Here is a 15,517-nt window from a genome sequence, read left to right on the forward strand (position 1 = left end):
TGGAAGCTCTGTGATTTCAATGATGACTGTACTTTTAGTCTATGTTGTTTGTCTTTGTATAGTCTGAAGATGTAGATCCCCACTTCTGCGAGAAGTAGCTCACTGTGACAAAGCTGCCCTTGCTTTTATCTTTTTGCAAATCAGAGAACGGAGACATGTTGGGAGCAAGCCCCCCAAAATCTAGAGGCCATACACTGGCCCCAAAACTGACCATAAACAGAATCTCTGCAGCACTGTGACATGTTCATGATGGTCCTAATGCCCAAGCTGGAAGGCTGTGGGTTTACGGGAATGAAGGCAAGGAACACCTGGTCCACCAAGGGCGGAAAACCGCTTGAAAGCATTCTTAAGCCACAAACAATAGCGTGAACAATTTATGCCTCAAGGACATGTTCCTGCTGCAATTAACTAGCCCAACCTATTCATTTAATTCGGCCCATCCCTTCGTTTCCCATAAGGAATACTTTCAGTTAATTTAATATCTATAGAAACAATGCTAATGACTGGTTTGCTGTTAATAAATATGTGGGTAAATCTCTGTTCAGGGCTCTCAGCTCTGAAGGCTGTGAGACCCCTGATTTCCCACTTCACACCTCTATATTTCTGTGTGTGTGTCTTTAATTCCTCTAGCGCCCTGGGATAGGGTCTCCCCAACCGACCTGGTCTCGGCAACTGTTCAGTGTTTGGTATGTTTATTTCTAAAAATTTAGACACATACATGTTTGTTTTTTGTTGCTGATATTCCTCTCTCTCTCTTTCCTCATCCCTGTATGTATACGTATTTGTATATGCCTATATATTTATATAATTTATATTAAATGTAAATGTGATATGAGAAGAACTGGATCTGACATTGCTGTCTTTGACAATGGAGGCAGAGAGCTATGAGCCAGGTAACATGGAGGCCTCTAGGAACTGGAATCTGCCTTTAATATATAGCCGGCAAGAAAATGACCTCAGTTATACAATTGAATTCTGCCAAAAAAATTGAACAAGCAAGGAAACAATCTCTCCAAGAACCTCCAGTAAGCAACGCAGCCCTGATGACACCTTGATTTTAGCATAGAGAGACCCATGTCTGACTTCTGACCTACAGAACTGTGAGATAATAAATTTGCGTTGCTTAAGCCACTTAACTTGTGGTAATTTATTATGCCAACCATATAAAATTGATACAGATATATCTTTACGTAAATTACACAATTTTGCAAATTCATTCCTCTTAAAAATTATACATGGACATCTTTTCATGTCATTTACAAAGAAAGCTCACTGTGTGCACAGTTTCTTCTCATGGGTACAGTTTTGTAGGAAAAAAAACCTAAATATAGAATAGCTCACTCAAAGAGTAGTGCAGCCAAATTTCCCTTCAGAAAGGTTCTACCAATTAATATTCACACCAATAAAATGTGAGAATACACATATTCCACATCCTGGCTACAACTGGATATTATCAGTCATCTTAATGCCATGGCCTTTGCCCTTTCCAGGACTCAAAATTACTTTTATAGCTATTGAGTACCGTTATTTCTTCTTTTTATGACTCTCACATGTATTCTAATGGGACACATTAGAGATCCATACAGGATTTTATAAGAATGTCCTCTTGCCCTAGTAGATTTTCTTACTAAGATAAATTGGCAATATAAAAGTTATTAATTCAGAAAACTTTTAAGGACAATTTTTAACAAAAACATCCATACTCCTAGGTCTCAAAGATTTGTGTTTAAACTCAACTGACTAGGCAGCTAACTCTACATGTTCAACTGGACACTTCCTGTACCACAATAGATGAAGTTACCTACACTTGTCACAAGTGCAAATTCACTCCTCAGTCTGTTGCTACCATGATCGCCCTTTCCACTCCATGTTCTGAGAGTACTAGTTTCTAAGCAACCTAAATGAAAACGGAGAGATGTCTTGGGATAATTTATGAACACCTAATAGCTAATATGCACTGAGTTAAGGTAAGTCTCCAATCAAGTCTGACTTAGAAAAGTCTTTCATGGAGAATATACTTAAAATTATTCTTATCAAGTGTTCCTAAATTCCTCCTAGATCTTTTGTTTTTAAATTACAGAATATTTTTAATTTGTTAAAAGTATAAAATGCATGTGCCCACCACCACTCAGGTAAAATTTAGCCCTACTTGCCTGAGATATAAGGTTATTCTGTTTGTTTCCCTGAATGTTTATTAGTTATCTCTTGTAAAACTTCATATGCCTAATGGGTTCTTGCTATTATTTACATTATTGCCTCTGCAGTTGATGCTATTATTATAACTATTTTGGTTAGTGTGAGTATATGTTTGATTAATGACCCATTCTTAAATTTTTATTGGTCTGTTCGGGTTTCCTTTTCTTTTCTCTTTTTTTTTGAGACGAGTCTCGCACTGTCGCCCAGGCTGTAGTGCAGTGGTGCGAGCTTGGCTCGCTGCAACCTCCGGTCTCCCAGGTTTAAGCGATTCTCCTGCCTTAACCTCCCAAGTAGCTGGGATTACAGGTGCCCATCACCACGCCCAGTTAATTTTTTGTATTTTTAGTAGAGATCGGGATTCACCACGTTGGCCAAACTGGTCTCAAACTCCTGACCTCGTGATTCACTTGCCTTGGCCTCTCAAAGTGCTAGGATTAGAGGTGTGAGCCACCGCACCCACCCAGGTTTCCTATTCTTGAGTGTGCTTTGGCCATTTATACATTTTAAAGATATTAACATCTAAGTTTTCAAATGTTCTGGCATTAAGTTATTCTTAGCATTCTCTGATGACTTTTTAAAAGCTCATGGTACTTTTATTACTCCTTTTCAATTCCTGATATTATATGTTCCTTTTCTTGCCCTCCCTAATTTCTGTTGGAGGTCTATTTATTTTTAATAGTTTATTTTTTTAAAGACTCTTGTGTCTTTATTTTCTATTTTATTACTTTCTTCTGTTACCACTATTTCTCCCTTTCTTTGAGTTTTTGGGTTTACATTAATGTTCATATTTTAACATAAAGCCCTTCTAAAATAATTTTATTCTAAATATAATCTCTACTTTTAGTTATTTTTTAATCCATGAATCATTGGTTTGTGTCATTTAATTCCCATACCTGATGAGTGGCAACTGTTTTGTTACTGTTTATTAATTTCAATGAATATTTGTCAAATAATACAGTTTATATGTTATTATTTGGTATTTCCTGAAACAACCTTTTGTGGCCTAGAATGTGCTAAGGTTTTCTACATACTAATGTTATCTAAAATAAAGTGAATTATTTTTTCAGGTACAGGATGCTATGCATGTACAATAAATAAATTCCCTTAAGTGCTTAGTTGAAATAATCTATATCCTATGATTTTTATACTTTACCTATTATTTCTGGTAGAAGCATGTTACCAATCTTAATATGATTAACTTTGCAAGTTCTCTTTGCAATTCTGTCAAATCAAAAAAAAAATTCTTATGATGCAAGAATAAGTTGTCGCATTTCCTTGGCTGAATGCTACAGCTTCAGAAGTTAGGAAAGAGTCTTTCATCCATTCTAATCTTCTCCACCAAGTCACTGGCTTCAAATTCTCTACTTGTTCTTGACACTTAGAATTTTTTTCTCTCTCCCCTTCTCAGGTTACATATTAAAACCAAATATTTTAAAATTACACCTGATTTAGCATTTCTTTGTGTGGGAGAGAGGTTGTGTAGCTACATTAGTTAGTTCACCCAGAATTGTGTTCACCAGAAGTTTTCCCCCTAAAATTTAGAGTAGGGTTGATATGAAGAATCAGTGCCTTTCTTTCCTCCTGACTGGGCATATCAGGTTGCACAGACAATATTTTCTAAAATAGACTGTATTCTGTACTGGCAATTCATTTCTTTATTCTATTCTGGCTGTCACACTTAAGGATATTATCAAGATGTTTTGCAAAGTTGCAGAGAATTTTTAAAGGGGTTAAAATGTTTTTAAAGAAAATTAGAAACATTCATTCATTTATTTTCGTTTAGAAGAGGTATTACAGTATTTTGTAAAGCTTCATAAAGAGAGCTAGGAAACCTGTATGGAAGAAAGTAGGAAACGCATTTATAATTATTTTGATAAAAATATTGCAGCAATTTGTCCTGACTTTGTGAGAATCAGTCACCTATTCTTGGCTGTTCAATGTATAGCTACCACCTGTTTGGAATGTTGTAGAAGAGATTATTCTACTAAGTAAAATAAACACTGTCCCGCTCAAACTTAATGTCTCTTAATAGTCTAAAATTCTATGAGTTGCCATAAATCCAACAAAGTTCCAGCAGATGTAAGACTGTGGAAATTAGACAGGAAGTTAATAAGTAGCCTAAGCCAGGCACTGACGGGCAGTAAGAGCTTTTGGAGCTACAGATTAGTATAGGGAATGCCACTGAGCTGCCCACAGTAGGAGCTTGAGGGAAAATAAATCTCAGGTCTGGAGGCAAAAATGCCACAGCGACAACTAGGAAGATGAGAGTTATCTGGTGAGCTTGAACATATGCAGAAAGAAATCACAATTGAAGGATAAAAAATTAAGAGAAGCCAAAATATTTTGTTCCTTAGTAAATAAACCCAGAATAAAATTTCCTTATCTTGTGTTTTTAATGAAATATCATTGATAGTCACTTGAAAAATATTTTATAGTCACTATTTTCACATTGTTTTGATCTTTATTTCTATACTTTTCCTGATCAAGTTACATAAATTGTAAAAAAAGTCAATGTTGTGGAATAAAGATATGTTGTATCTCATAACCAATTCTATACCCACAAACGCAGTGCAAATGTATGTATGAAATTTGTATTATGTATTTTTAGCACATATTTTTGGGAGCACATTATCCTTTTCTATGAATCATAACATATTAGAGATAGCACATATATGGAATACATATAAAATTATATATAAATACATATAGATTATATGAATACATATATACAAATAATTTATATAAAATACAAACATATTTTTATATAAAAATTTTTGCTGTAAAATTATATATGGTAAATTGGTAAGCTTTGCTTTTATTGTTGCATATTCTTATTTTAAAAGATGAGTAGACATCATACTCGGGGAATTTATTTTGAAAACCAAGAACAGCAAAATGTTACCACCAAATTATCATACATAAATGTATAAACACACACACACACAAATACACACTCCCCCCACACACTCTTACACTGTGTTTCCTTAATTTCTTATTCAGTCAATAAAGCATGAATTTCTGGCCACTAGATACATTCAATTAAATATTTCTGAAGTCTAGCTATGTGGAAAGCATTGTGTTAGATGCTGTAAATAGATGAATGCAGAAAAGACTGCCCTGCAGGGGCACAAACACTTTTGAGATACAGACATATACACAAAAATAATTGCAGTAACCCAAACAGTGGTAAGTAGATAATATAAACCACACACTGTGTATCTCTGTGTTTCTTGGTAGATGGCAAACTCCTAGGAGGTGGAGATTTGTCATGAATATATGTATTCTGAAAGTAGGCACCCCTCAACATTGTGAATAAATGCATAACAAAATAAAAAAAATTACGAAGCTAACATATTTGCCCATCTCAACAAACCAAAACCAACAAAAACAACCAGAATAAAAACTGGTAAATAAGAACTCAGTTTATATTAATGCATTTAGCTTTTACTCTGCAGATACACTTAAAGAATGATGTTTCTCTCACACTCAAGGAACCAATCTGGGCATCATATAATTAACGTAATATTTACTGAATCCCTACTGTTCATTGATTTATTTATTCAACACATATTTGTTGAAAACTGTATTAGTTTCCTGTGGCTGCTAGAACAAATTAGCAGAAACTTGGTAGCTTAAAAAGCATACATTTATTCTCCTGCAGTTCAGGAGGTCAGAAGTCTGAAGTCAGTTTCACTGGGCTGAAATTGCGGTATTATCATGGTCATTCTCCCTTCTGAAGGTTTTTCTTGCCTTTTCTGGCTTTTAGAGCTTGAAAGAAACACTTGCTTTCCTTTACTTTTGGTCCCTAGTCTGATCTTCAAAGCCAGCAGCCTAGCATTTTTCAGTAGTCCCACTGCCTTCTTCTTTGTCAAATCTCCCTTTGCCTCCCTGTTATAAAGACATATGTGATTATATTTAGGGCCCATCCAGACAACTCTCATCTCAAGATCCTTCCTCGCACCTGCAAAGTCCCTTTTGCCATTTGAATTATTATTCACTGGTTCAGAGGATTAGGACCTCTATATCTTCGGGAACTTTTATCATCCTACTATAAGCCTATAAGCACCTACTATGTGTTGGGGGTTGGAGCCCCAGCTCTGAATTAGACAATCTCTGAACTGCTTTCATGGAACCTGACATTACAGGGTGTATAAAAGATGTATACAACACAGGCCTGCTATTTAATTGGGTTCTCTAATAGAAAAATGTTTATCAGTGAGTAAATATATGTTTTTTTCTTTTTCTCTTTTAACAAGAGAAATTGCCAGCTACTTCTTAGAATAAGCAGGCACAGAAAATCACCTTGTAGCTGATACTGTTGAGAAATTACTGTGGTCTCTCTTATATAAATAGAAGACAAGTGAGCTCATCTATTTTGAGAAATAACAAGGCATTTTTTTTTTTTCTTTTACTGACTTTTGCAAACTGCTTCTTTTTGCGTGGCAGAAGAGGGTGGTATCATGGCAAGAGAAAGATTAGGTTGCTTTGTTTAAATAACCCATGGCATCCTACGAAGGAAGAAACCCAAACCTAATACCTTTGGAAATTCTCCGTAAAACCTGGAGTTTGAGTGATGCAACATTTGGGGAGTGGCTGATTGTGGTATGACACTAATGCTCAATCATAAAACATGGGACTTCCTTCCATCAACACACTGAGAGGCCCTATATCAACTGGTGGAGTCATTTCCGAACTCAGGAAGTGCTACATCTTCCTGCTGGCTCTGGTTTCCACTAAGGACATGCATCTGCCTTAGCTGCCACCATGCCTGTTTGCAGAATAGGGTTTCCTTCAGGATAGGGTTTCCTTAAGGAGAAGTATTCCATATCTAGTAAATCAATGCATTGGCATCTAACAGCATCATTCAATCACAGGTGAACTTTCTGCCTTCTTTATTCGGGAAGGCAGAACCCTCTCCCATCTCCATCACTCAGGAGGGCCATGACCTGGGCAAGTACTTGGATCAGAGAATGAGAAAAACTTTCACCAAAGGGGCTTGGCCTGTTTAGTTAGAAGTTACCTACACTGAGTTTAATTCTGGGTTACGTACATCAATTCTTAGAAGAGCCTTATCTAATGCATCAAGAAGTCACCCTAAAACCTGTGACCACTACGAGGCCAGTGAATTTTAATCATGGCCTACCAAGGCAAGTTTTTTCCTTGGTCTGATCATAGTTGGTGAATGTATGTGAGATAGAGTTAGAATGGATTCCTTGCTGTCAGGATGCTGGTAGGTACAGTGAAAGGATTAGAGCATTAGGGGGAACAATGAAAGTTTGGTTTTCTGAATTATCTGCTGCTATAAACTGGTGGAAACTTTAGTGGTTTACTCATGGCACTTCTTGGAGTTACATTCTTTGCATCCCAAATTGTGTCAAGGAATATCCAAGTTATACCTTCATAAACACAAGATATGATCAAAAGAACAGAACAATTTAGTTAATTAAGAAATGATTGCTGTTTCATATTACTCCCTATAAATGTATAGGGATTAAAAGAATAAAATAATCAGTAAGTATAAAATGAACTTTATATGGACAGTGAAGCATACTGTGATGGATAATTGGACTATTTGGGGATTTATTTTATTTTGTTACTACTTAGAATCTAAAGATCCTTCAGGTTTTTGGAAGAATAATATATTGTGTGTTTTGTGCCCAATTTCCCATTAAATAAGCCAAAAGTTCTGGGCTCTACTTCAAGGAAGTTAAGGAGGAAAAGACATACAGCCTAGAGTAAGCTAATCAAATGATCTCAATCCAAAATTTGAATCTTGAAGCAACAAGGTAGATAACACAGGCAGAGTTCAGAAGTCACTCATAGTGTGTCAGCAGCATTGAGTTCAGGGCAGCCCTGAAAGCAGCAGTGCCATAATCTATACTGTTACATGAGGCTGTGTTTCCAATTTCCTAGCCCCTCTTGTTTCCTGCCCATTGCCATTACCTAATGTACTAGCCTTCATCTTCATGCTAAATTCTGTAACTTTTTGCATAGTCTATTTGTTTTTAGGTTTGCCAGATTCAATTTCTATTGCTTACAAAATGTATCTCTGATTAATGTAAGTGGAGAGGATATGGACAGAAATTGATTTCTCATCTTCAGTGAGAGGAGTAATGAGCAAAGACATAAATGGCATATGGCTAGGAAATAAACTTCTAGGACAGAGGAAAAATAGACATGAAATAATCAGGAGACAAACAATAGGGCCCACTGAAATAGAGGCAAGAAAAAGATGGTTGAAGGTGTAACTGTTTGCTTAGGTCTGGGAAATACAAAGAAGACTCTTCAATGCTGATGTCAAAAGATATGATTAATGGCTGCTGCTTTTCTAGTAGCAAGATAGGATTAACCTCAAGGATCTTGTGGGGTGGGGACTATGATTTTAATAAATGCCTATTAGAATAAACCAAAGGCTACTATTAGTTTATTGTGTTAGAATCCTTCCATACAAGAATTTGACAAAAAAGAAAAAAATGGGGGATTTTTTTTTTTTTTTTCATTCTTCCTTCTTTGGATCATTTTTGTCTTTGGACTCTCAGTGACTGATTACTCCTGATGCAACACACTTAAAATGTCTATTTATGTCAGCTGTGGGCAGTCTCCCTTCCTAGCCATGGAAGAGCATATTCTTGTTTATTGGCAAAGCTGTCACCATTTAATTGGTATCAGATTCTGACTTGCACAAGTAACATTATTCACTGTTAAAAACCTGGAGGGTGCCGGATTATTGGGCAAACTTTTCTAAACCGTTGTTCCAATGTTTCTAGGAAGCTGAGCTGAACACATTACGATGGAAGATGGAAGTATAAGACTATCAAGAAATCCAAAGTGGTAACGGGCGAAGTCTATTCAGCATCCGGCAATGGATTTATCTTAGTTGGGGGAACGGGTGTTCCGAATAATGTTCTGGAAGTTATCAGGATACCTATTTTCAATATAGGACTGAATTTTTTAAAGTAATATTTAAGGTGGTCCTTGATAATTAAATAAAATGCTTAATTCATGTGGCTAAAAAAAAAATTCCTATTTACGATACAAATGAATTTATATACAGCTCTTTTTCCTTTCAAGAAACCATCTATTAGATGAATGGCATATTCTTCTGGTGCTGTATTTTTAATTTAAAAAATACATAAATATGGGCTCATATAAAAAAAAAAAGCACTACAGAGAGTAAAAAAGAAAATTCTTCATTCCCCTGCCCTTACATCACTATAGGTAACAATGCATATATCCTTCCAGATATTTTTATATATCATACATGCACATATATATTTAAAATTTATATTAATATAACACGAACTTCTCTTGTAAGTAATAACATACTAATCACTTGCTCATTTATCTTGGAGACCTTTCCCATCAGTGCTTATTAATTAACTAAATTCTATATTGTTTACATTCAGAAAATTATTGAACTAATTAAAAATCAATGTATACATGAGAGATAAAAAAATTGGATGTGGCAGCTATTATGGCCATCCCATATTTGAAAATAAAATCAAGATTCAGAATGCAAAAACATTATATATGTGATAATTATAACAAAACATATTTGCTTACTTTCCAGTGATGTCAAGTAAAAAAAAAAAAAAAAAACTACATAAAAGCACTGTGAAAAAAGTGATGTGAAAGAAAAAAAGAATATTAACAACATTATTACTATCATTGCCACCTCAACATTCCCTGACAATAGCAGGGGATAAGTAGAGCAGTCAGAGTTACAAGATGGGGCACTAGCAGCAATTCTAATCCAGTTTATAAACACCATTGTGCAATGAATCTGACAGATACAGAGGGTGATGCAATGAGAATCTACTTGCCCTAATTTATTTACACTGGCAGTCATAAAGTACCCGGTTTTTAAGCAAGTGAGCATGCACTAACATATTTATAAAATAAAATTCTCTCCCTCTCATTTGACATCAGAAAATGTATTAATCATTCCCATAAATATATTAGAATAGGGAACAATGATTATCTCTATGGGTGCATTTAATCAATTAAGCTGTTAATCAATCAAATGCATTTAATTAATTAAGCTGTCACTCATGGTTAAAAACAAAAGCAAACAATAAAACATTATGAACTGTAAACTGAACACTTAATAATCCTGATAAAGTATTTACCAAAAACCCACAGCAAACATTGTTATCATTACAAAATGTTAGCAGTATCGCAGTAAAGAGATGAATGGGACAAGAATGCCATTACTACTTCCATTAAACATTGCACTGGATGCTCTGTTAAATAGAAGAAAAAACTGAATAAGTGGTTTAAAAAGAGAGAAAGAAGGAAACCATTATTCTTACTTACAAATGATATGATTAGCTATATAGGTCATCCAAAGATGTAACAAGGAAATAAAGCAAGCAATCAAAAAAATTCAGCAAAGCTTCTGGAGATGGTACCAATATATTGAAATTGATGCTCTTTTAATACAATGTGACTGAACAATTAGCAAATAGAGTTTAAAGACAGAGATCTCTAATTTTAGTAATAAAACTAGGAGGCAATATAATGAAAGATATTCAATAAATTACAAAGCACAGTAGCACATAAAGTATCTGAATAAAATAAATATACCATGTTCATAGATAAGACATCTCACTAAAATAATCTTTAAATTCAATTCTTAAGTTGAATAAAATGCCCAATTAAAATCCAATTTTTAAAAATGGATCTTGGCTGGCTCATCCTAAAATTCAAATGAAAGAGTAAAGCGCCAAGTATAGTTAAAGCAATTTTAGAGAAGAATCATCAGGAGGAGGGGCTTGCAAAATGTTTTAATACATAGAGTTGAGTGCATGGGTGTTCATTATGTTATTATTTGTCCTTTTCTGTGTCTAAAATTGTTACAATTAAACTTTTAAACTTGTAGAAGAAAGAATAGTTTCTGCTCTTATATTGGGAAGAATCTTGTAAGCAAGAAAGCAAAAAGCACAAAATTAAAATGTAAAATATTATTAAATTCAAAAAGCTGTATACTGAAGTACGTAACTTACAAGAGAGAATTAAACTAGAAAAACTAAATATTATCTACAAAATAATTTTCAAAAGCAAGCAATTAAAAAAATGAGACAAAATTAAGAACAGGCTTTAAAAAAAGGGCAAATGCAAATTAAAAGAGCAATCAGATGCTCTTGCCAGCAAAAACTTAAAAGTCTAAGCAGGACAACGATGTGTCAGTCTAGTTAATGGGAAACGGACTTGTATATAGACGAATCTCAAAACCTCTCAAAATCTAAATGGGTAGTGAAAAAAGGGGAAAAATGAAGAATGATTCACATATAAAATATAAAACCAGGAAAAAAGTATTTTTAGGGAATCGTACATATGTAACCGAATTTTCAGAAAGGCAACGGAATAAGCAATATAAAAATCATCCTAACGGTGAACGGAAGGAAGGAGATGCTTTCAGAGAGGCCTTTCTAGAAGGCTTCAAAAATACTGGCATTTTTTTTCTTAAGCTCTGTAGTGGGTACCTGGGCATTTTTCATTCTTCTTCTTTAAGATATGCACATGAGATATACTTGTATGTATATTTCCCAATTAAAATTGGCGTAAAAAGTATTTTTAAGGAGAGCCTTTATGAAACTGTTCACATCAGCAAGTTCTAGCTTGAATAAGGATTTCCTGTTACTATGCAAGCAAATAAAAGATAGCATTTTCTTGTTTTCTGAAGCGAATGTAAAATGGAAACCTTCAGTTGTAATCCTGTTTCAAAAGTTCCTGTTCTTTACATCTGACTTATCGTCAATTATTTCTAGTATTTCAGTACAGATGTGACTTTATAGAATACATTCGCAAATTAAAAACGCCATCTGCATCTGCCTACCTTGGGCTTCCAAGTAAAGTTCTGTTTTTTAAAAAATCAAAACAGTTCCTCAACTTAGAAAGTTCGAAAACCAGTATACTCGGGGTACAAGCAACTTGTGAATGTTTCACATAAAAACAAACAAAAATGTGTCCTCTGTAATACAGTTAGAGCCTCCCAGCTGAGCCTCAGAAGACCGTTTCTAAGGGCAGTGAGTTCTACTTGCAGAAATAGGACGGGAGTGCAGTCTGACTCCAATCTACACGTCTTTCCCCTCTTACAGAAAGTCCCGAAACGCAGTCCTCTCTTTCTTCCGCACCGCTCCCGCCCTAGGCCTCTTAGACCCGCGACTGGAGGCTCCGGGAGACCCCCCGAGCCCCGCCCGCTCCGTGATCCCGCCCCTGCCGTCCCGCCCCTGAAAGCTCCCGGAACGCTCTGCGCGCGCCTTCGGGGAGGAAGGGCTGCCTGGGCCCGCGGCGCGGCGGCAGTCTGCTCTCTGTTCAGGGGTCTCAACCTCTCCTCTGGCCGAGACCCCGCAGGAAGCGGATTACCCGACGCTGGTGAGTAGCTGCACGATTCGGACCCCATAGAGGCGGCGGCGGTGGCGGCAAGGGGCACGAGGTCCACCGCGGGCGCCTGCGCGCTCTCCCGCCAACCAATCTGGTGGCGGCTTTCCTCCTGGCGTCCTTTGACCCGGCGCCCCTCTGGCAGGTAACTGGTGGCGCCGAGCGGCGAGTCTGTACCCCCAGACCCCCCATTAACCTAAGCTGTCACTCTTACGCCTGTATTAGTCTGCATTAGTTCTACTGCCTTATACACTGCTTTATCCCCACCGCACCGGCCTCGTCGCCGCCTCCTCTTTGAAACGGAACCTGCTGTCGCCTCGGTTTTTCCTCGTCCCCCAGACAAGTTGGAGATTTCGGGACGAATGAAAGCCTTTTTCAGCACCTTCTCCTTGTTCCCCAAGACTGCCTCTGAGCCTTGAGCCGACCGGGAGAGTGGAAGGACCGAGGCCTGCTGGGCTCAGGGTGCAGCGGAAAGGTTGCTGTCGCCTGTCTCAGCGCCTCTGGGCATCGGGAGGAAACCGCCGGATGGCGAGGCCGCTGGAGATGGTTTTTCAATTCACCTGTTAACGTGTTTGGCACTGTCATCTTAGACTCTTACCCTTTGCTAAGTCTGGGGATGCAACAATGCTGGATTAGTGTTTTTGGTGTTCCTTTTTCCAAAGAAGAAACTTGAAGTACAGGCAGTTGTAACTGGTTTTGTTGTTGCAAGACCGTACGGATAAGTGTTAAACATGAAAATGTGGAAGTGCTATAAAACAACAAGGGGGGGATAATGTTGATTATGAACTTGAAAATAAGAAAAATGGAACTGAAATAGGCTCTTCACGTTCAAGTATTGGGGCAGTAGTTTGAAAAAATATATAAAGTAAAACCTAGATGTTGGTGATACTGTGTCACGTTGTTTGCAAATCACTTTCATGACAATACATCTATTTCAGGTGTATCACACCTGAAAAAAACAGGAGTGCTGTGAATTTGTGGATTTCCAGGCTCAATGCAAAAAAACACCCCCCAAAACAAAAAATCACAACAATGAAAACACCATTTCCAGAACTGTTGCTGTTATTTGTGTGATGAATAGTGAATGTATGATCAGAAAATAGAATAAGCTGTCTTTAGTTTTAAGTTTGGGCTACAGTTTATGGAGTAGGTAACAGTTAATCATTGTTTATTAAGTACATAATCCGTAATTGAAAACATAACCATATAGCAGCAGCTTTCATCTTATGTCACAAAAATAACTGTGGTGTATCCTCTAAATTTGATTTGTCTAATACCTTGAAGGAAGGCAGAATAGCATAGACAAGAATTTGAGTTCTTGAGCCGGACTTGATCTGCTCCTTGCTGGGTGATTAGCCTTAGATTGGTTGCTTGGCCATTTGCTGACCCACAGGTTTTTGAAAAAGTTACCAACTGCTCAGTTTCATCATCTGTAAAATGAAGTTAAAAGAAATTCTACTTCATAGGTTGTTGTGCAGGTTAGAAAGGAAGGATGAATCTAAACCTAACTGAATTTCTGTTAACCAGAGGGTACAAGTGTTTACAATAAAAGTGACCTGGGCAAGAATTGATTTTGAAACTGATTTTGAAAGTTGCAGATGTGTCTTCTACTATTGAGTTATATTTATCTCCGGTGGCTTCATACAAAATAAAATTAGAAGAAAACAATATATATTTTTAAAAAAGCACCAAAAATCTGTGTGATTTAGTTTAGTTAATAATAATTAAAAGGGGCAGTCTTTTTGGATTTTCTGAGTTGCATGATAAAAGCAAATAATTTTTGAAGTAGTAATTCATACCACCCTGCTTCTGAATCTCTTGGGATCTCTTAGCTAGCTGGATATGTCCAATAATTTTTTATTAGACATCACTAAGCTTTAAGTCAGCATTTCAAAGAATTAAAAGCACAAAACTCAAAAAATAGAAGCGATAGGTTCAAAAGAACCTATTGTGTGTGAGTAGTGTAAACAGCCTTTTGAGGAGAAAACAAATTTTCAGTAGCCAATACTTTGAGTAGGTCCCTGCTTTGGAAACATATCTGCAATTAACTTGTAATTTTTTTTCTATGGTGACTTATAAAACTTTTCATTTATTGAAGCTAAATTAATTCCTCCACCCCTTTCGTGCAAGATCAGACATTTTAGGCATCTCAAGGGTCATTGTGGTTTTGCAGTGTTGAAGATGATTTTTTTCATTAAATTGGATTTTTAAAATTATTGGATCTTTATGATTCTTTATAATATGTTCAGTATACACTGTAAACTTATCAAGTGTGTATACGGTCAGTAGTCTATATATACACAGTCTATATATACATATATATACACACACATATATACATATACACACACACATATATATATATACTGCCAAAATACCAATGAAACACTAAAGAACCACTATTTAAGCTGAACACTTAACACTATGTGAAAGATGTGTTATACTCTACTAGAATGTGAACATAAAGACTCTATTTCTGAAACTTAAGGAGCAATCTAGTAGGGAATATAAATATAACTGCACAGCATGATATAATACATAAGAAATGACAATTTAAAAAGTAAATACTGTTAATGAAATATATGAGGAGTAAGTACTTTCCACTGTGGAATCAGGAGAGGTATCAAGAAGAGGCAGCATTTCAACGTTGACTTGAAGGTGACTGGTATTTCAATAGTTGGTCATATAGAGAATAGGCACTTAGAATAAAATGTGTTCTATTTTAATTGCTTCCCAGACACCCATCTTTAATCATCATCATACACAATTGCTCATATTTGTTTAGTCTTATACTAAGCCACATGATTCTGAGAGTTTTACAATATTAACTAATTTCATCCTCACAAAAATCCCATGAGTGAAGTAATAGCTCATTTTACAGGTGAGGAAAGGAACTCAGAAAGATAGGTCAGTTTTGTAGGTCAGATAACTAAAAAAT

At 36.1% G+C, this 15,517-nt stretch overlaps 1 protein-coding gene and 1 non-coding gene across 2 annotated transcripts in view; both read left to right on the top strand.

The window, feature by feature from the left end:
* Positions 1 to 8,773: 8,773 nt before the first annotated feature.
* On the top strand, positions 8,774 to 8,890 carry LOC112623976. Its single transcript, XR_003119311.1, has one exon. It is a non-coding gene; the product is annotated as a small nucleolar RNA SNORA24 (small nucleolar RNA).
* A 3,546-nt stretch (positions 8,891 to 12,436) lies between these two features.
* MANEA (mannosidase endo-alpha) overlaps positions 12,437 to 15,517 on the top strand; it is a 31,584-nt gene continuing 28,503 nt past the window's right edge. The window contains exon 1 of the mRNA XM_025384458.1: positions 12,437 to 12,573. The gene's annotated coding sequence lies outside the window, so the exon portion shown is untranslated. The remainder of the gene's footprint in view (positions 12,574 to 15,517) is intronic.

This window comes from Theropithecus gelada, chromosome 4 (assembly GCF_003255815.1).
Source record: "Theropithecus gelada isolate Dixy chromosome 4, Tgel_1.0, whole genome shotgun sequence".
In the NCBI taxonomy this organism is placed as follows: Eukaryota; Metazoa; Chordata; class Mammalia; order Primates; family Cercopithecidae; genus Theropithecus; species Theropithecus gelada.